Source organism: Notamacropus eugenii, chromosome 6 (assembly GCF_028372415.1).
Source record: "Notamacropus eugenii isolate mMacEug1 chromosome 6, mMacEug1.pri_v2, whole genome shotgun sequence".
In the NCBI taxonomy this organism is placed as follows: Eukaryota; Metazoa; Chordata; class Mammalia; order Diprotodontia; family Macropodidae; genus Notamacropus; species Notamacropus eugenii.
The window spans coordinates 6780469-6789736 of record NC_092877.1 but is presented as its reverse complement, the minus strand read 5'-3'; positions in this window follow the sequence as shown (position 1 = coordinate 6789736).

Genomic DNA, 9268 nt, shown 5'->3' with positions numbered 1-9268 from the left:
GATTTTGTACAAGCTTACCTGTGTACATATTGTCATCTCAAGTACAAGCCCCTTGATTAGGACCTGTACTAGGATGATGGGTATAAGTGCAGAGAGAAAGGGGTATGAGAAATATGGGAAATGTTGGGAGGATAGGAATGACAGGGTTTGACAAGATTTTGAAAAATTAAATTCCATTTTTTTCAATTATCATGCATGGTTTTTCTATTGTGTTGTGGTTGGGTTTTTTTTTTAAATTTCTGTAGCTATTTACTCTTTCTAGTTTTCACCCCCTTCTAATAGTCAGTAGGGGTGGGGTGATTGATTTTGTTTCTTTCGTTTTCCTCGGTTACTGTATTTACCTTTGTTGTGTTTCTGTTATCTGGTTTGTGACTTAATCTGTTCCCATCTGGTTTTTACTATAGGAATGCTTCAACTATCTCATCTTTATTGAATGGCCATCTATTTTTTCCATTAATTATTAGGTTTAGACTTGCAGTATATTTCGTATCTGGAGCTCTTTTGATTTTTGGAATTTTAGTTCATTCCCTTCTGTGGTTTCTGGTGGGTGTAAAAGAGTCTCATGTTGTTTGAATTCCCATTCCTTGATATTTGAAGGTATTTATCCTTGTCACTTTAAATACTTGTTTGTCATTGGAATCATACATTTAACCATTACGTGTCTTGGAGTTTGCAGCATAGAGTTGTTTTCCTGGAAAGGAAGAAATCTGTGGATTCCCCATTAGGATTTTGTTTTCTGTATTCAAAAGTTCTGGACAGTTTTCTTGAACTATTTCTTATCTTGTGGTGCTAAGATTTTTCTAATTTTATATTTTTCTTAGAAGCCTCCAATCTTTAATTTGTCTTAATTTATACTGTCTTCAATCCAATCAACCCATTAACAAATATTCATTAAATACCGTCTACGTGCAAGGTACTCTGCTGAGTACTGGGGATACATAATGAGGCAAAAGACAGCCTTTGCCTTTGTAAGGAGCCCTCATGATTTAGTAGATTCAAAATCAATGCATTTTCTTTTATACACATTGTGTATTTTTTTTTAACATTTTTACAGTTTTCTTCTCTTCTTCCAGATTGTTTTTCACTTCTGTATATTCATATTTCTAATCCATTGTCCTTTATTTCACTTCTTTGGAGACTCTTACCACTGTGGATTCAAGTTTTTTCCATTTTTTCAAGTTATTTCTGCTGTGCAGGCTGCAGATTCTGCTTCTGCATTTCTTCTTCTCTCTTGAACCATCTAGGAACATCTGTCTATGATCACACATTCCTTGAGGATCCATAGAGTCTTGTGTCTCATAGGGTGTTGGTTCAATTTCCTTTTTCTTGAATTTTTTAAAAGAAATGTTTGGAATCCTTTATATCTTGCCTTCTGCTTGATTATGTTCTTGTTAATTCATCTGCTTGTCCAATTCCCTGAAGTCTCTACCCTAACTCCAGAATATAGTTGGATTGAGATGAGAGCTCCTCCATGTGTCAGCTTCTTCCTAAAGTCTTTCTCTCCCTTCAGGGACCTGAGGAGAATCTCTTCTCTTCCAAAGATGGAATCAGCAGACCAGGATCTCTTTTCTCCCAAGCTCTCATCTACTCTCCCATTCACAAAGGCATGGAGCATTGAGTAATTAATCTCCACCAATGTAGAGAGTCATATGTAAATGGGCTCACTTTATGTAATATTTTAAGGCTTATAACTGCCACTTCCAAATTACCTTATTTTAATTTTGCATTCATACATACATACATGTACCTCTTCCCCCTCTCCTTTTATTGTAAAAAAGCTCCTTGGGAGCAGGGACTATTTTTAATTAATTTTTTATCACTAATACTTGGCACAATGGTTGGCACATAGTAGGTTCTTAGTAAATGCTTGTTTGACTGGCTGATCATCTTTTTTGAACTTTGCAACAGTTTGTGAGGGAAGAACTAAATGTATGATTATCACTAGTTTTGAGATGGGGAAACAGAGAGCTTAGGTGATCTGTCCATGGCCATACAGCAAACAATAGTCAGAGACCAGATTAGAGCCCAGGTTTCCACATCTGGCACATCTTCCATCAGACTCCACTGAGCACAGTCAGGGAGCATTTTGAGTTCATCCTACTATACTCAGACAAAAAGAAAGGCTTTGTCTTCTGGCCTGAGAGTTCCTCTTGGACAGCATCCTTTATAGGTGATAAGTCAGGGATTTCCTTTCTGGAGTTGGTTAAGCCAGTGATGCAAATGAAAATAAAGTAGCTAGTATTTCTCGAACTCAGACTGGGCCCAGACTTGGCCCTGGGAAGGGAGAGTAGGGCTGCTCAGCTCATCTGTAAGAGAAGAGACAATCTATCACTCTGGTAGAGTTGCTATCTAGAGCCCCTTTGTGAGAGGTATGAGCTCATGTGTGACCCTTGTCAATCTCTCCTGGCCTCAGTTTCCTCATCTGACAAAGATGGGTTAGACTACATTACCTCTGGGGCCCTAAAAATGATGCATCTATGATCACTACTTAGTGACACTTCACCTTCTGTGGTTCTAAGGCATCTTCCTGCTCTGGCATCCTATAAGTTCTCCTTTTTGCATTCTATGTTTTATGTTTTAAAATCCTTCCCATGTAACTTCCATATTCTAAGGTATCTAATGGGCTCTAATTCTCTTATTCTTGTTTGTTGACCGTTCGGATAAAGAACAGATAACAGGAATTGTACATGTTCTTCAGGGTGGGATTGCGGGTGACTCTTGCTTTCAACATCAGCTATAACTGAAGCTTAGGGATGATACTCAGAGGAAATTGGAGAAAAGAGAGCTTGGCTGGCCCTAGGAAGTTTGGGGCATCTGGGTAATGATTTGTGGGGTAGCTGAAAGCTGGAAAAACAAAATGATTGATTTTCCCAGCCTTGATTTTCATCTTCTTTTCTCTTTCAGTTACCCAGGGTAGATTCTCTATTATCTAGAGCATGGACCCTCACCCCTGGGCTGTCTGGTGAAGTCAATGAACCCTTTCTCAGAATAATGTTCCAAGTACATAAGATATAATATTACAAAGGAAACCAATCATATTAAAATGCAGTTATGAAAATATTTTTAAAAATAAGTCCACATTCCCTAGGTTAATAACCTCTGACATAGGAGATCAGAATCAAGACTTCAGTCTAGGCTTGGCTGTCTTTAGATATGTTTTTAGCTTGCTTTCAAGCCCCACTCCCATGAAAAGTAAGCTAATTTTAACCTTTGTCTAAGACAACACTAATTTGGAAGTACCTGTGGTGAGTTAGAAATCAAAGCAGCATATTCCAAAACTAATCATCAAATGTGGTTGGATTATCTGCTATTTTGAATTAGCTGAGAGGGTCACTGAGTCCACCCCCTTTCTGTTCCAGATGAGGAAACTGAGGCAAACAGAGGTGAAGTGACTGTCCCAAGATCACACAACTAGTGTATCTGATACAGGATCTGAAACTGTCTTCTTGTCTCCTAGTTCAGGGTTCTAAAAATTAAGCCACTGTTGTGTCAAGGACTGTTGAATTTGGTGGGTCTATGTCTGAAGGTGAAGGTCCTGGCTTTGTCATGTCTTAACTGGGTGAATGTGCTTCCATTGGAACCTCAGTTTCTTCTCTTTCAAAAAGAATCAATCATTGTTATACTCCTTTCTGACCAAGGTGCTTAGAACCCTAGAAATGTTGTGTTCACTTTTCCTGATTCTTAGAGCTCAGCATAGTTCTGCTGTCTAGCTGGGTAAGACACCAGCCCCTACCTCCTTTTTATGCTGGGCCCAGGGAACAAAGGTCAGGATTCATGGAGCAAACCCTGTGGTTTATGAGGCCCTTCCTCCCATAAAGCAGTTGGAGAGGAGCTCCCTGCATTCCGTCCAGGGAACATAATTCAAAACACCAAGGGTTATTTAAAATAACAAACCGTTTAGTGGGAAGTACTAGCAATGCTAATTCAAACAATGTGATTACTGGCGATTAGCCTGCCTAATGCTTCCCCTTTAAACCTGAACCCAGCCTCAGGAAGGACTGGGAATCTCTGGGTGGAGAGTCTGGCCTGGGTCATGAGGCTGTTAAGTACCTGGACAGAGCTGAGTGGGGCTTCCGACCTTCCCTGTGCAGTGGCTGACTCTGGGGGTGAGGGAGATAGGGCTGCCAGGAACAGGGGTAGCTTAGTGAAGGGGAGACATAGTAGGTCTTAGAGCTAGAAAAGTGGGTTCCAGTCCTGCCACAGACCTGTGGTAGTTGTGTGATCCTAAAGCAGATGCTGCCTGCCCTGGTGGGGGAAGTTTGCTTATCTGGGTGCTCCCCATATCAACTAAATTCCAAGTCCAGGCATTCTTTCTCCACTTGTGGTTCAGTCACTTCAGTCACGTCTGACTCTTTGTGACCCCATTTGGAGAGTAAGATACTGGAGTGGTTTGTCATCATTTCCCTATCCAGCTCATTTTACAGATGAGGAAACTGAGGCAAACAGGGTTAGGGAACTTGCTCAGGGTCACGCAGCTGGTATCTGAAGTCAAATTTGAACTCAGATTTTCCTGATTCTGGACCTGAAGCTCTATTCACTGTCACCTGTGGCCCTATTTTATCCTTAGTTGTATATAACTGTGCTATCTTCTTAGACAGATTTTAAACTCCTTGAGCTCAGAGAGTTTTTCATCTATTCCTTTGAATCTTGGCTCTTAGTTGACACAATAAATGCTTGGCGGCTGACAGGAAAAAAAAATCTCTAATTTAAGGTGGGGGGGGTGTCCTGATAATTTTTAGGATTACAGTAAGGAAGAGACAACTAAAAAGAGTGTCTGAACCCGAGTGGCTCATTCAGCTAGAGGGGATCCCTAGGAAAAATATGAAACAAAGCCAGGAAGCTTTATATAAAACATAAAACAAAGCCTGGTTTTGGTGGCATTTTCTCCTTCATGTTATTCACTCATTATGGCTGCCTCAGAGGTCGCTATTCAATAAAACAAATTCACATCAAATTGTTTGTGACTCAAGATCACAAGATCCTAGCATCATGGACTGGTAGAGCTTTGAGAAAATATATAACATAGAATAATGATCATAAATGCCATTTCTATTCTCTGGAAAGTTTGCAATAGGCTTGACATACCTTATCTCATTGGAGACAGAAACACGAAATCATAAGACATTAGAGCTGGGAGAAACCACAAAGATTATTAAGACCAACTCCCTCATTTTTCAGATGGGGAAACTGAGGCTCAGAAGGCTTCTATAACTAGTAACACAGTCATCAGAAGAGTTGGGACTTAAACGTAGATCTTTTGAAGGAGTAGGTGATGCTGGAGAATGAGATTGGGATTTCTGCATTACAACATAAAACATAGGGAGGCCAGGCTGTTGACCAAGAGTGGAATGGACCTATTTGCCTGGAACCTGGCAAAACTCATCAAAAGAGTTTTCAGCTAAAAATGAAATGGGAGAAAGGAAACCATCTAAGTATATGAACCAAGCTCTAAGCTATAGAAGATGGATACAATATAAGATGAAGAGCTAAGAAATTCACAGGAGACAAGATCCAATAAAGACCAAACCATAATGCTCATGTTTATACACAAGAGCACCAACCATGATGATCAGACCACAAGCATTTATAAATTCACGGGGATATAAAAAGAAACAAAAAGAGAGTCAGTCTTAGCCCTCAGGGAGCTGAGCTTCTAATGGGGGGAGGGGAAAGACAACACATAAAAGAGTTCTAAGTGTGTGTGTGGGGAAAACCAGCATGGGGGAGGGGCAAACTGAAGAAATCTGAAAAGTTAGAAACTGAGGCAAGAGAGGAATGAAAGCTGGGCAGCCTGGGTCCTTCTTCAAAATGGAGGCTCCAAGAGGAATGTACCAATGGGATAATGGGAAATGCAAGTGATCAAGGGATGTTCCAGGCACTAATGGATGTTCCAGAGTGAAATAGCAGCTGGCAACATTTGAAAAGTCGGAGGCAGAGTGGAGATGGAAATGAAGGTTGACTCATCTGGATTCTCCCCAAAATGGAGACCTTGGAAAGAACTCATCAAATGGGAGAAGGGGACTGCAAGGATGGAAGGATGGTCCAGGGTGAGAAGGCAGCAGAGATAGATTCCAGGGTGACAAGAAATGTACAAATAATGAAATCTGCGGCTAGAATAGGAAATATAGAAGGATATACTTTATTCAACAGTAATAGGATAGGCCAAAAGGAGGCGTGGAACAGTATTGTAATTAAGAAGATATCATATGAGGAAATCTAGGTCTTGGAGGCAGAGAAACAGAGTGAAGCAACATGATCCTCAGTCTATCTCACATTCCGTAGATGAAGAGAAGAAATAGATGAGGATGTCAGGAAACAGATCACGGCCTGACCCAAACACAGGATATAGCTTCATTTAGCCATCAGTTGGAATTCTCTCTACCATAAACAGAGCAACACATAATTTATTGGATGGATTTAATTTCAGTTTCATCTTTCAAAAAGGAGAGGGACAACTCCCATTCTGCAACCAATCTCCAAAAACAAGGCCAAATGGATTGTTGAATTAGAAATCATGTAATCATTTTTTTTATTTTTTTATTTTTTTAATTTTACTTTTAACATTCATTTTAACAAAATTTTGGGTTCCAAATTTTCTCCCCTTTTGTCCCCTCCCCCCACCCCAAAACACCGAACATTCTAATTGCCCCTATCACCAATCTGCTCTCTCTTCTATCATCCCTCTCTGCCCTTGTCTCCATCTTCTCTTTTGTCTTGTAGGGCCAGATAACTTTCTATACCCCTTTACCTGTATTTCTTATCTCCTAGTGGCAAGAACAGTACTCGACAGTTGTTCCTAAAACTTTGAGTTCCAACTTCTCTTCCTCCCTCCCTCCCCACCCCTTCCCTTTGGAAGGCAGGCAATTCAATATAGGCCAAATCTGTGTAGTTTTGCAAATGGCTTCCATAATAGTCGTGTTGTATAAGACTAACTATATTTCCCTCCATCCTATCCTGTCCCCCATTACTTCTGTTCTCTCTTTTGATCCTGTCCCTCCCCATGAGTGTTGACCTCAAATTGCACCCTCCTCCCCATGCCCTCCCTTCCATCATCCCCCCCCACCCTGCTTATTCCCTTATCCCCCACTTTCCTGTATTGCAAGATAGGTTTTCATACCAAAATGAGTGTGCATTTTATTCCTTCCTTTAGTGGAATGTGATGAGAGTAAACTTCATGTTTTTCTCTTACCTCCCCTCTTTATCCCTCCACTAATAAGTCTTTTGCTTGCCTCTTTTATGAGAGATAATTTGCCCCATTCATTTCTCCCTTTCTTCTCCCAATATATTTCTCTCTCACTGCTTGATTTCATTTTTTAAAGATATGATCCCATCCTCTTCAATTCACTCTGTGTACTCTGTCTCTATGTGTGTGTGTGTGTGTGTGTGTGTGTTTGTGTGTGTAATCCCACCAACTACCCGGATACAGAAAAGTTTCAAGAGTTACAAATATAGTCTTTCCATGTAGGAATGTAAACAGTTCAACTTTAGTAAGTCCCTTATGACTTCTCTTTGCTGTTCACCTTTTCATGCTTCTCTTCATTCTTGTGTTTGAAAGTCAACTTTTCTTTTCAGCTCTGGTCTTTTCATCAAGAATGCTTGAAAGTCCTCTATTTCATTGAATTTTTCCCCTGAAGTATTATACTCAGTTTTGCTGGGTAGATGATTCTTGGTTTTAATCCTAGTTCCTTTGACTTCTGGAATATCCTATTCCATGCCCTTCGATCCCTTAATGTAGAAGCTGCTAGATCTTGTGTTATCCTGATTGTATTTCCACAATACTTGAATTCTTTCTTTCTAGCTGCTTGTAATATTTTCTCCTTGACCAGGGAACTCTGGAATTTGGCCACAATGTTCCTAGGAGTGTCTCTTTTTGGATCTCTTTCAGGAGGTGATCAGTGGATTCTTTCAATATTTATTTTGCCCCCTGGTTCTAGAATCTCAGGGCAGTTTTCCTTTATAATTTCATGAAAGATGATGTCTAGGCTCTTTTTTTGATCAAGGCTTTCAGGTAGTCCCATAATTTGTAAATTGTCTCTCCTGGATCTACTTTCCAGGTCAGTTGTTTTTCCAACGAGATATTTCACATTATCTTCCATTTTTTCATTCTTTTGGATTTATTTTGTGATTTCTTGGTTTCTCACAAAGTCATTAGCCTCCATCTGTTCCATTCTGATTTTGAAAGAATTATTTTCTTCAGTGAGCTTTTGAACCTCCTTTTCCATTTGGCTAATTCTGCTTTTGAAAGCATTCTTCTCCTCATTGGCTTTTTGAACCTCTTTTGCCAATTGAGTTAGCCTATTTTTCAAGGTGTTATTTTCTTCAGATTTTTTTGGGTCTCCTTTAGCAGGGTGCTGAGCTGCTGTTCGTGCTTTGACTGCATGTCTCTCATTTCTCTTCCCAGCTTTTCCTCCACCTCTCTAACTTGATTTTCAAAATCCTTTTTGAGCTCTTCCATGGCCTGAGCCCATTGAGTGGGCTGGGATACAGAAGCCTTGACTTCTGTGTCTTTCCCTGATGGTAAGCATTATTCTTCCTCATCAGAAAGGAAGGGAGGAAATGCCTGTTCCCCAAGAAAGTAGCCTTCTATAGTCTTATTTTTTTTTCCCTTTTCTGGGCATTTTCCCAGCCAGTGACTTGACTTCTGAATATTCTCTTCACACGCACTTCACCTCCAGATCCTCCCAGCCAGTGCTTGGGGTCTGAGATTCAAATGCTGCTTCCCTGCCTCAGGGCTTCGGTGGGGGTGGGGCTGCTATTCAGTGTGAGATCAAGTTCAGGTGCTCAAGTGGGGGCAGGGCCACCTCAAGGGCTCAGTTCCCTCAGGGGGTTTATGCAGAGACCTTCAACAATGGATCCAGGCTCCTGCCTGCTTGGGGAGCCCTAGTCTGCTCCCACCTCCGCTGCTGCCTCCCCAGGGGGCCTGAGTTATGGGGGCACCCCACTCCCCTCTCGACCCTCCAAAAAGACCCTCTCACTGACCCCCATCACCTGTGGGTGGGGAGACCCATGCAGCAGTTGGAGATTCCATCCCCAAAGCCTGCTGGGATCTGCTCCTCTCGGTGCCACGCAGCCAAGGCAGGGCTGGGCTGGACTCCGCATCCGCAGCGTGATGGACCTTTTGCAACAGGTTTGCAGGGCTCTCTGGAACAGAAATCTCCTTTGCTCCACCATTCTGTGGCCTCTGCTGCTCCAGAATTCACCGGAAGTTCTTTTTTACAGATGTTCTATGGGCTGTGGGTTCAGAGCTATGTGTATGTGCATCTTTCTA